Below are 13,349 nucleotides of genomic sequence, written 5' to 3'. Positions count from 1 at the left end.
ACAATCTAATAGTTACAGAAATAGTATGAGATACATGGATTTGATGGTTGGACCCCTTGGTGGATAGGGAATTGGCTGGATGGCCACACTCAAAGAGTTGTGGTCAACAGCTCAGTGTCCAGGTGGAGACCAGTGAATAGTGGCATTTCCCAGGGCTTGGCCTTGGCACCAGCGCTGCCCAGCATCCTTGCTGGTGACAAGGACAGTGAGATCAAACACACCCTCAGCAAGCCTGCTGACAACACCCAGCTGTGTGGTGCAGCTGACACACTGGATGAAAGGGATGCCACACAGAGGGACCTGGACAGGCTTGAGAGGTGGCCCTATGTGAGCCCTGTGAAATTCAACAAGGCCAGGTTTAAGTCTTGCACCTGGTTCAGGGCAATTCCAAGCTGGTCAGTGAGTGAAAGCAGCCCTGAGGAATAAGAATTGGGGCATTAGTGGATGGGAAGCTTACTTGACCTGGCAATGGGACCTTTCAGCCCAGAAAGCCAATCATATCCTGGGCTGTATCAGAAGAAGTGTGACCAGATGATCAAGGAAGGTGATTCTTCCCCTCTTCTCTCAGGAGACCCCACCTGAAATACTGCATCCAGCTCTGAGGCCCCCACCATAAGAAGCACCTGGACCTGTTGGATCAAGTCCAGAGGAGGGCCACGAAGATGGTGAGAGAGCTGGAACAGCTCTCCTATGAGAGGCTGAGAGAGCTGGGATTGTTCAGCCTGGAGAAGAGAAGGCACCACAGAGAAACTATAGGAGCCTTCCAGCACCTAAAGGGGACCTACAAGAGAGCTGTGGAGGGACTTTTTACAAGGGCACATAGTGACAGGACAAGGGGGAATGGTTTTAAACTGAAAGAGGGTAGGTTTAGATTAGGTAATAGGAAGAAATTCCTTACTGGGAGAGTGTTGGGAACTGGAACAGTCTGTCCAGAGAAGTTGTGGATACTCCATCCCTGGAAGAGTTCCAGGAAAGCTTAGATATGGCTGCATCCCTCCCCGTGTCAGGAGGTGGCAAGTCACAACTATGAGATCTTTAAGGTTCCTTCCAACTCAAACCATTCTATGATTTTGTGCTTGTATCATGACTAGAAAATATCAGTGAAATAAATAGATTGCAAGCTTAAATTAGTTAGAAGAGCCCTCTCCTATATTTGAATACTAACCAGTTTTTAAATTAGTGTTCTACCAAATTGAAGTTCCTTTTAAATGGGAAATATAATAATGGTATTGAACCAGGGGAAATTGCAGCTATTAATTTTGCATATCTGGACACCTACCTGAAAACTATTAGTGTGACTTTGTACAACTGGGACAGAAGGAACCCCCCAAAATATGAGGCATAAAATTAATGTTTGATACAGTTAAAGGAACATTAACAAGCAAAAAGTATTAAACAGATGGTTATTCTTTTCGAATGAATAGTTGCTAAAGAGCAGAAGTCCAAGGAAAGTCACACCAAAGAATTAACCCCTCAAGCATGTTGTTCTATACTCTCATTTCATTTACTTTGCAAACATTTTATTAACTATATGTTACCCCAACTACATCTTAGTTGGCTAAATAACAATTAATGTAACTTTTACATTAAGATCATTAAAGCAGTTCTGTTGGTACAGCCTAACCTTGCACTCTTCTGGTCAAAATATCCCTGTGGCAAATTAGCCTTGAAACCTTAGCCCACAAACAGTCCAGTCCAGCGAGCAACTGAATCAATTCACCCCCTCTCCTCAAAAAGCTGTAGTAGTTTGCCTTGGTCACTGTATGTGTAATACACATACTCAGTGCACCTAAGTAACAAGACTTCATATCCTTAGCACAGCCAACCAGGTAATATTTCATCTTTGCTGATATTTGCTATCACTTTTCAAAGGCTGAATTAAATTAGGTGTCTGTCAGACTTCCACAGACAATGTACCTGAGCTATCTCATGCTTCTGAAGGACAAACCATAACTCTCAGCTAATTACTCTCTCCTCTTACACCTCTGACTCACACCTAATGGGACATGAATTGATAGAAAAATACAGGATTTAAGGAACAAGACATAGCTTCCCAAGCAGGTATCCAATGCCACTTTAAATTCCTAGGGTATCCTACCTGGCACAGAGCTATCACTGCAGAAAGTCATAGGCCTCCCATATGTTGTGTGTCATACCTGCCAGCTCCTTGCAGATGTCTTAGGCACTCAAGGGATTCTAAAATATCTCTGGGTACTTCAGCTTAGCCACTCACTTGACTTTGATATCAGAAAAATCTCACAGAAGTGGAAAAAGTACCTTTCTAGTTTAATGTTTACAAGTATTACTATTTCTGACCATCAACTAGATTTTAATACTAAACTCCTCAGAATTTTTTACTTGTTTTCATAGTGTTGTATTAGTTTTGAAATCTATCAGAATCCATGTTATTGTTTTTAATCCTACACATAATATTTTGAAACTGTATGGATTGACATTTCACTGTACTATAACTCCAAAACCTTAACATGTTTATGGTTTAGCTGCTGTTTTTCTGGCAAAGCAATGGCTGGAAACTAAAATAAAAAAAGGGATTTCACTTTTTAAGGATGCAAAGCTGGTTTCTAGGAAGACACACCAGAAATCCATTCAATCCCTAAGGTAGGCTAAAATGGAGATGGGAATGATAAATTTATGTATAGACATATAGGATTTATTTCTCCATTTCCTGTTTTCTTCAGTGAGATTTATGCTTGACTAAAGACTAATCATATACAGACAACATTAATCTCACTGAAATCAATCTTCCTATATGCAAACAAACCCATAGCACAAGTGGTCTGGGACATCAGGCAGTAGCTCTTAAATCTGCTAGGTCTCATCCGTGCAGGAGAGAAAGGTAAAAAAGGCACATGTGACATTAGGTTGTTCCAAAACCAAGGGAGATCCAATGGAATGTGCAAGAAACTTGGCATGGCAGCAGCAACTGTTGTGGAGTCACACCACCACGTGCTACCAGATCTGTGTGGCAGGGACACAAGGGTACGAGATTCATGGGGACTGCTCGGGCACCCCTGCTTGTTACTGCTGCTGCCCCTGAGAGCGTGTATGGAATTGCAGCATAGCACAACAATCTGGTACTCACAGGCACAGCTGTATCAAAATGAATTTTGTATTGTTGTTTGCCTACTAGCCAGTGTGGGTTGCAGTGTTGAGTGCATGCAATAAACAGAATGGGTTTGGAGGTACTGACTTCTGATTGCACACTTACATTCCTCTTACAGGATGGTCAGAAAGATTTTCTTCTTCCTCACCCTTATCACACCAGTACATCTCACAGAACAAACTTTTACATTTCTTTTCCCACAACATATCTTGTTGGTTTTTCTTCATTTTGTTTATGGTTTTGCTTTCAATAGGAGCAAGAATGTAATTAATTTCACATGTGCAGTTTATTTCCACTTCAACAAACAAATGATGTTCAAGCGCTGCACAAGAAGCCTCTAATTAAGTCATACAATTAACATCTATTACATACCGTAAGTTATTAATGGTAAGTTTTCAGGATTCAGAATAAAGTGACACTGAAGGTGTCTCATCAGGGCGAGTGTCACTAAAGTGACACTGAGGGTGTTCTCACTAGAAAGCTGTGCTGTCAAGGTCCTCTCAGACAGCAAAGGACATGCTGCACTCAGCTCATGCTTTGAACCCAACAAAGCAGAAGTGTCTCGATTCAAGTAAAAATGATGTGAACGTTAATGTTATCAAAGTACACCACGGTTTTTCCTTTATAGGGGCTACCTCATCGCTCTAAGAATTTAAATCACAGGAGTGTCTATGTCAATACAAAATTGCTTCATTTCCATAGGTCTACGTCATGTCTTAGATTTCTCATACAAATTCATGTACACTCGAGAATCAAGTTACTCTGCTGTTCCCAGTGAAATCAGTTCTGTTGAATGACTGTACTCTCGTACCAGAGACAATTTTGACTCTGTGACTTGCTTGCTCCCAGACACAGGCATAAATTGACCTTTTAATTACCTCTGTGGGATTCTGTTTAATATATCTAAAGTAGTGTAACCTACAATAGAAGCCAGTTTTGGCAAATCTGTACATTTCTGGCATTTCATGGTTGCTTATAACATGCAAGTTTATGAAACTGTGGGTGCACCAAAGCAAAAATTTTATTCAAGCCTTGTTAAAGTACCAGTTCTGCAGGCAAAATCCAACTTTGGCTCCTTTATTTGAAATTTTTGTGGTTTTTGTAAAAAGTTACTTAATATAATTTTTACAAGTTAAAGTTTCATTTATCAATAAAAGGAAGGGGTGCACTTACCCAAAATATTTTCCATGATTTCCCACTATAACTGGAAGATCCTCTGTTTAATAGTTGCTACAAATTGTTATCAGTACCATATATGTGTGTTCTTCTTTTCATTAATTTAGTAGCATGCAGTAATACTTTTAGCTTCCTTCCTCTCATCCCCTGTGATGATTTTTACCTAAAACTGTTTAGTCAGCAGACATAAAAACAGCTCTTTCTGCTTTAACATTATCTATTAGAACTCCAAGCCTATTCATGAAACAATTATAGGAAAAGCTGGCTTATGCCCTACATTTTGTCCAGTAGCAAAGATCTGTTCCCTGGGTGTTCTGGGTGCTACTGCCCACCCCCAGATCACCTGTGAGATAGTCTGCTTTAAAAAAACCTAACAAAATCATGAACAGAAGGTATTACTCCTTTTATACTCCTGGAATGGACTTCAGAGAGGAGAATGGGAGTTCTCTCTTTTATTCGTTCAAAAATGAAAGCTCATTTTTGCGGGAGACAGAGTCCTTGCTTTGACTTCGGTGTCAATCAAGAGAGAAGGGGCACTAATCAGTTCTGATTAAGCTTCGAGTTCTTTACAGGCTCTGAATAAATCACAGGAAAAACATGATGCTGTAAGATTGCTGAGAAAGTTTAATCATGAGCTATTCACAGCAGATTCAGGAACACACCACTCCCAGATATCTGTATTTGATATACCTCCTACAGCTAAGGCTACATCCAGACCTACTGCGTCTGTCTTCTTTTCCATCTGCATCCCTGCAGGCTCTGCTGAGCCCCCGTGCCCCAGCACCTCGGCACCCAGTCTGCTGGGGATTGTCTGCCTCAGCAACCCAAGAGAACTTGTCACGTCATCCAGCTACTTGGGCTTTATACTGTACAGCAAGGCAGGATATTTTGTCCTCCTCAAGAATGAGAGGAGGCAGGAGGGGCTCCCCTCACAGCACCAGAAAACCAGCATTAAGAGCAGCATTGTTCCTTGGTTTGTCTTACAGTTTTAAAAATAATCTCTTGATCAAAGTCAAAGAAGGAACAGGTTCAGTGTCACAGGATCTGAAATTCCTTGCGAACAGGAGTTTTGGTTAAAGCAGGAGCACTCCCTCCTTCCCACATATACACTTGCAGTGATTAACACAGCTGTGCCTCCTTGCCTGTACATCAGTCCAACACAGCTGCTACATATGCCTGCTGCTTTCTGAAAGCTGCCCCTGTCCAATAAGTACATTAAACCAGCCTCATCCCCCAGGTTTTTTATTTTCTTTTCAAAAGCAAGGGGCAGAAGGATGCACAACTTTCTGCCCTGGAAAAAAGCTAGGCAAAAATTGTCTGCTATTCCCTTATCATACCTCAGGGAAAAACTACTTAGGTTGCTGAAGAGAACCTTTCCAGAGCAGCTGTAACTGAGAATGCAACCCTGGAGATACAGGTAGCCATGAGAGTGCTCTTCCACATGGACCTAAAATCTCTGAGTACATTTGCATATCTCCCCTCATCACATCCACATCTCCAGCTGACATCCTCTCCCTCTGAGACTGGCAATGTTCCCTATGCCTCAAACTACAGATACCCCTAGTTCAGTTGCTGTTTCTGTTTGATGTTGTTTGCATAGAAGGTGTCTGGAACTGAATTTCTGGAGGTCTCAAGCTGTGAGTATGCTTGATCCACGTGTCCCTAAAACTGGCTATCTGTAAACTAAACTTAAAACTCAGTTTGAGGGCAGAGATGGTGGGGTTGCAGCTATAGAAATTTGGACCTAACATTAAACTGTTCCTGGATTTCATCAGATAAACACAAGCCCTGTAATGAATCCTGCTGGCTTGAGGTTTGAGGTGACTCTGACTCATATTTTGCTGAATTTCACTGCAAAGAATGTTATGCTCTTTTAGTCTGAGTTGTGTGTGATCGGAAAGCCTGTGCTACAAATCCTGTACCCAGTGGTCTTGTGAAAGCTGATAGAGCTAAAAGCTCATGGCTTTTGGTCTGCAACCTCCTGAAGAATCAGCCGTGAGAAGATCCACTCCATGCTTGGCAGACAACTGAGGACCTAATATCCAGGGCATCCAGAACCCAGGGCTATACAAGGGGCTGAAGCAGTGGTTCTGGACATCTGTTGGAGCAGGCTTGTGATGTTTCCAGAGAAAGCTACTGCTGTGATTCCTTCTTCATTTAGAGGAGCCAGCAAAACAACAGAACTTCTCTTGCATTTAAATGTCCTGTAGTTTTTGACAGACCTGCTGCTTATAGCAGGTAATAAAATGCAGAGAGTAGTATTTCATTCGCAGCTCCCAACTATTTTATTATTCACAAGACAGCTGAAAAAATCCACACAGGGGAAGATAAGGTTACTCTGGCCATGATCAGCCAGCAAATCAATAGCCATGCCAGAGATAGTAAATGTGTGTGCTGATTCACATGCACTATCCTCTGTCAGTGGTTGTGATGCCTTTCAACCTAACTGGGATTATTAAAATTAGAGGTGTGTAACAGAAGCAAATGATAGCTTATCTACATAATAGACCTGGAAAAAATGAATGTTTCAAAGCCTTTATGCTTGGGTGAGGACCATTACTGAAGTCCTACTTACTGCAGGGAGAGAATATTGAAAAAAATCACCAGTCCCCGCTCATTAATTTACCTTTTAATTTTATCTGTAGACAGCTTTAATTTTTAATTGCTAACATAATTTCCTTGTTTGTTTTTGAGGTGACGAATTAGATGTGACCAATCCTTATTTGTTGCAAGGGCTAATGTTCCTGACCCTTAATAAAATTATTCAATAATAATGTAACTGCTCATGGAGCCACCATCTACTATGTATTTCCTGTTTTTAAAAAGATCTTCTTTGACTTAGTATACAGGAAAGAGCCAAGTTACAAGTTATGTGAGGCATCTTTCAAGTTTAAATTAGGTTTACATCTTAAAGATAACACAGGTAAATCAGAATAAATTTAAATATAGCCCATGTATTGAGCCAAGCCTGTCCCTCATCACCAGTGACCTATGAATGCAGGAACAAGATTCTGGTACATCTTTCAGTCACCATGCACTCCAAAACTGTGGCATTAGGGCTAGAGTTTGGTGTCTTTCCTCTTGCCCTTTAAGTTGCTGGATCCAATTTTCATAGTTAGCTTCACACATTAGCATACACACCTGTATTCCTTCTTTGGTGATGTAAATCCCAGAGTCACAAAAATATTTTTTTACCTTTGAGAGGTTCAGGATATTGATCTTTACCTCATCTTACTTCATACACCCTGAAAGAAGGAAAAGTTTAATCAGAATTTATTTTAATTGTGGAGGAAGAGGGAGAATGGGCTGATTGATGGCAATTAGTGTGACTTTTCTTGCATAGCCTTCAATGGATATCTTCTCTCTCAAGTTTCAGTATTTTGATTATTTTTCACCCATGACTGTAAATTGTTATTAAAATGTCTTAATTTCACTGACCTATTTTAATAGAATTTTCTATTTATATCTATCTATCTATACATACTACTTATGTATCTATCTATACATACTACTTATGTATTCAAATGAACCCAAGAAATGTTTCTGATTGATAGAAAAACAATACATCTTGCAAGTAATGACTGCAGTTCCATCTGTTGAATTTGGGTGTGAAAGACATTCCCTTAAGAGTCATTGTAGTTCCTATTTGATATTTGAACCAGTTGTAGATTGACAAAAATCATAGATATTTGCACAATAATAAGGAGAAAAGCAGATTTTATGCAAAACCACAAGAACATGAGGCTCTCCACTGCAGAGGACCAGCTGTTTATTTGGAATGCATGTATTTTCTTGCAGAAGTGTTTTATATCATCAGATATAATATAGTGTTTCCTTGAGTATTTTCAATTGATACCCCAGAAGGTCATGTTGCAGGGATTGTGGTTGTAATGTTTTACCAAGGAAGAAAAAGCTTAGGAAGAAAACAGGTAATTGTTCTTGATCATTTTCCTGCTTTAGGTTACTAATTTTTGCTATATACACTATTTATTACTCATTTACAAAGAGTAGAATGAGAAAACAGTCTTGTATATTGTGTCCCTTTCAATCATGTTCCAGTTTAATCTCCATTTCCCTGACTAGCCATCCCACTTTATGCACTGAAAGGTGTTCAGCTGCTGACAGGAATCAGCCACGTGCTGTGTTGCCAGGGCAGCTCTGTACAGCATTGCCCTGCTCTCTATTTCTAAAGATAGCCCTATGTTGATCTCAAAATCCAAAAGCCTGTTATTTTAAAATGTCATTTACAACATCTATGTTCTGAATATTTATATTCTGGATGTTTTCTCCTATTGATTTAATAGCCAAAAAAATGACCATTTGCCCTTTGTTTCTGTCATGCTGAATTAATTAAATTTCTGTTAGAAGATGCATCTGGATTTGTGCAGAAAATCAGCCCATAAACTGTAACAAGCAACTGTGCTGAGTTACACTTTCTGACAACAAAACCCAGACTTTATCAAAAGAAAAAGTTTATGTACATTTAATCTCTAACTTGGCATATACTGAAATGCCAATCGAGAAACTGTATTTTCATGTTCTATTACGACTGCACTATGTTTCTGCGTATAATTGGATTCATCCTGAATCCAATTGGATTCGGAGGCTGGAGTTGTTGGAGGCCCTTGTGGAAGATAAAGCTTATCCAGTGTTGATCTCTAGCACCAAAGCAGCCGCTGTGTTGACAGAGGAAATTATATTTCACAAAGCCAAAGGTGAAGTGAGTTCCTTCAATCCAAATAAATTCATGTGATGCTGTGAAGGCCTCCTCCCTTTCCTGTTGCTAAACATGAATAAATATTCCCTTCTGGGATGACTTTATCACATGATAGTACTTTAAAATGAATCACTTTTGTACCCAAAGTCATTCAGTATATAAGCCTAGAGTGGCAGGTTTTACATAAGGCATGGATTTAGTTTGTTGGAAGGATAAATAATTGTAATAATAAATTGCACTGACCTTTCAAACAAAGAGGGAACAAGAACATCTACAGCCAAATAAAATAGGAACAGCAGAAAGTAAACACTGAAAATACTTGAGAATGTTGAAAAACAATTACCCAATAATACTAAAATCATTCAAACTGAGATTTTTTTCCATGCCTTGGCCTAAAAGATTAGTTTCATTTAATAAGTAGCATGGGATGTAAAAAACTTAAGTCCTGTGTCTATGATGGTTCACATCTGTTTCTGCTGTATTACCCACAAGTACTAAATTCCTTTCCCTTTAGACTTTAAACCAACATTTTCATCATTATCCTTTATTCCAGCCTGTCCCCTGATCATGACATTTCTTGGGAGATGAGGGCTGGGGATATCATTCCATACTAACTGTCTTCAAGAACAGACAGTTTCCCTTCAGCAGCAGTTACTGGGTGTATGCTTTGAAAACCAGTCACATCAAAACTGTATATCTGAGTTACTTAGTCCAAGCAGCTTAGATCTATCTCACTTCTAGTGGTCAGGTTAGCCAGAGGTTCTCAGGCTACACTGAGATTCACACAAAAGGTATCAGAGGCCAGGCCTTCATGTGGGTTCTATGTTTTTGCTAAGACTCAGCAGTTACAGGACTCAGGAGATGAAAAATCTTGGTTTACAGCTTATTTCGTCTTTTATAAAATAAGGAGTTGGATGCAGTTTTCTTAGAAATGAGCAAAGTTCTGCAATCACCAGGAACTGTTGTGCTAAGAGGAGACAATCACAGTCTTTTCTGCTGGAGATGGTTAACTTTCTACTAGTGATTGAATATGCATTGAGTCAGATTTTTAAAAAGTACAAAGAAGAGGTTGATTCTGTATACCAGAGAGTTATGTTCAAGCCTCTGACTAAATGAATTTCCAATTATTTTCTCAAAGTAAACAAGTACAACAAAAACATCAGGAAGAGCATTTACTCTAACTGCCCCAAAAGTATAGGCGTAAAGATGCTCTCCTGGCTCCTGGGGGACCAATGGCTAGTCCTGAGGTGAACTTCAGCACAGTGAGGGCTAAAAGAAAACCTTCCATCTCTGAAAATAGTGTAGCAATTAATGTCTCCGATTTTCTTAATCATGTCCTTTCATGCCTCCATGACAAGATGGCCAAGAATCCTCACCAGATGCTTACCTCTTCTTATGTTGCTGAGGCCCAACTGAACTTCCATGGCTTCCATGTCTCCAGGTCTAAAGAGCCCAAGGAATTCAAGTTATGAACTTTCTACTCTTCTCTTTCTCTTTCTCTTTCTTCCTTTTCCTGATATATTTTCTTAAGTGTTATTTTTATGCTTTTATATTGCTGTACTACTTTAGATAATAATAACCAAAATGGCTACATACATGCTTTCCATTGCAACCAGATTGCTCTAAAATAAATCCATCCACATATATATATAAAAATATATACACACACACAACCATGTACGTATTTATAAACACTGAACATTCAATGTCGTTTCACTCTAATCCACCCCAAGGGATCTGCTAACAAGGACCTGAGTTCCCCTTGCTTTCTGGGGTGGGTTAGAACATTGACACTCACTGTTATTCAAAACCTAGAACAGGAAGCTAAGAAGTGAGTTATACAGAGGAGGAGTTTTACAATTCCATGTGTAAGAAATTACTATTTTTTTACAGAACAATCCTTTTCCAGTCTTTGCTTTCCTTACGAAGCTTATCTTTTAATGCAGTTGAAACACGAATGCTGCCTGAAAGACTGTAGTTATGGGCATATGTTTGAAGAAATATGACTTTCTTAAAAGTTATTGTAAGAAGAAATTCTCAGTTGTCACCATAATAGAAATGCCTTGGTTTATACATAAGCAGTTGACAACAAATCTTTATCACTTCTTTGCACTACATTTATAGTTCTGTATTTGGCAGACATGTTTTACACATTAAATAAGCCCAAGCATGGTCAAACTTTATTCTGTAAACAATTTGGATGGGAATTTGGAAGAAGGATGGAAACTTGAAGAATATCTTTCCCATAAAAACATCACAGTTACAGTCTGACTCTGAAGAAAGAAACAGATCCTTAGAGCAAAACTGTGACTAATATATCCCCAGGAGCACATAGCAGCAAAATGTAAATCTTGGGATAAGTATTTTGTATATAAGTAGAAGTATTCTAGGTGAGTCATTATCTGACTCACCTAGAAATAGTTTTGGTACAAAAGCAATTACAATGTAAAACATATGTTTATATGCAGCTTTTTGTCTAAGTTATTAGGCACCACTAGTAGTGATTCAGAAGAAAGTTCCTTTGGTGTGCGTTATTTGTGGTCTCATTTGCAAACAGCATGACTCATGAATAAGTCATGAAGCTGTATTGGAAAGCTGCTTTGAGCATTTATTTGGTGAGATTGCTTCAACTACACGCACATGCATGTGCCACCACAGGAACATTAATACAACGCTACGCTTACCAAAGCCATGAGAAAAAAGCATGTGCTAAACAAATATAAAAATTCAAGAGTAACTAGCGGAATGGCAGTTCGTACTTGAATAAAGATTCTTGACCTTTCATTTTTCTGAGCCATTAGTATTCTTTCCACCTGGATTTACTGAGTGTTCTGTCACTCTTCCTCATGTGATATCATAATTTACTGTCAGAAGACCTTATTTTTTATTGTAGGGGAAATCTCTGGAATTGTAGGTGAAATCATGGCAGGCAAAATCCCTACCATGCTGTAGGATCCTGTGACTTCATCATATATAGGAGGTAAAAACCTGAGTCTCATGAAGTCAAGGGAGGAATTCAGGTTGACTTCAGAGGGATCCAAACAGCAAATGACTTCAGTGTTTGGTCTAGCAAAGCACGCACTGGCAGAACAGCAATGGTGATGGTTGGGATATGCTGAGTTGAACTTATAGTTAAGCACCTGTTCTGTCTTCACATATATTTCAGTGCCTCTCCTGAATCCCTTGTTTGAACTGTGCACTGCCCACTTTGAGGATGCATCTGCAAATATATTTGTACTTTCTCATGTGATAAGGGGCTGGAACATGACAGCAAAGAAATTGCTGTGGTATCTTATGCATTATAAAGGATATTTACCAAATTGTTTTACTTGTCAGAGTGCACATTTTAACTAAAAAATAAATCCACTAAAACTAAAGGTGTGGAAGATCTCATATTGTAGACAGTGGTTTAACATTAATGACTTGCTTTCTACTCCACCTTAGAAAGATGTGACTTGGTTATTGAGTTGGTTTGATTGTACTGAGAGATGATGGAGAGTAGACATGGAAAAATCTCAGCAGACAATTTCATGCCCTCTCGAAAACGTGAAAGATAAGAGTTGTATACATTGGTGCAGGCAGGCAGCTGGGACATCCACAAACTCACGGATAAAATACAAAGAGTAAATTTATTTTGATTACCTTGCTAACCAGGGAATCCCTGAAGCAACACCTGGGCAGAAATACAAAAGCAGAAACACAGGCACTGTTAAACTTGGTCCATGCTGGAGGATCACTGGCCTGCTGTTCACACAGGCTTATCAAGAGTTACTCCCAGCTGCAAGGTCACTGGACTGACTCACAATCTTTCTTGTCAGTCTTCTATATTTAACCCATTTCTCCCAACATTCCACACCTTGCTCAAGAGACCAGTTAAAAAAGCATATAGAAAAAAGTATAAACCAATGAATGGTCTGAGTTAAGTGTCTCTTGTCAGTGAACCAAACTTTTCAATTAGCCATGCACTACTGATATGTTGTATTATTCCACATATTCAGTCCTGAGGACATTGATTACCATCCTCCATGCCAGTTGATCCAGCAGTCAGGTTGAAGCAGCACATGCCTTCAAACTCAGGAAAGGGTTTATGATGTCGAAGACAGAGGTATTTCTTCAGTAATCAATGCTGTGAGTTTCCTTGGCACACAGCAGTTGCAGTCCTACCATGAAATCCATCAGTGTAAACAATTCCACTTTCCCTGTGGCTAATATTTTGGAAGAAATGCCATATGGAAGAATTTCAGTCCTCACTGTATTTTGGAGGATATATACTGGAGAGGTACAGTTGTATTATTTTGGCCTCTGATTCTTTCAGTTTCTTGCAATGCCCAA

General features: G+C 39.4%; 1 long non-coding RNA gene across 1 annotated transcript in view; it reads right to left on the bottom strand.

The window, feature by feature from the left end:
• Positions 1–4,659: 4,659 nt before the first annotated feature.
• The window catches only part of LOC120409862, a 34,719-nt gene continuing 26,029 nt past the window's right edge, over positions 4,660–13,349 (bottom strand). Inside the window, exons 3-5 of the long non-coding RNA XR_005601679.1 lie at positions 12,660–12,690; positions 10,405–10,460; positions 4,660–7,545 (exon numbers count right to left, since the gene is read on the bottom strand). This is a non-coding gene — a long non-coding RNA (uncharacterized LOC120409862). The remainder of the gene's footprint in view (positions 7,546–10,404; positions 10,461–12,659; positions 12,691–13,349) is intronic.

Source organism: Corvus cornix, chromosome 4, assembly GCF_000738735.6.
Source record: "Corvus cornix cornix isolate S_Up_H32 chromosome 4, ASM73873v5, whole genome shotgun sequence".
NCBI classification, from domain to species: Eukaryota; Metazoa; Chordata; class Aves; order Passeriformes; family Corvidae; genus Corvus; species Corvus cornix.
Note: the sequence above shows the minus strand (reverse complement) of the source record. Positions and strands in the feature narration are given on the sequence as shown.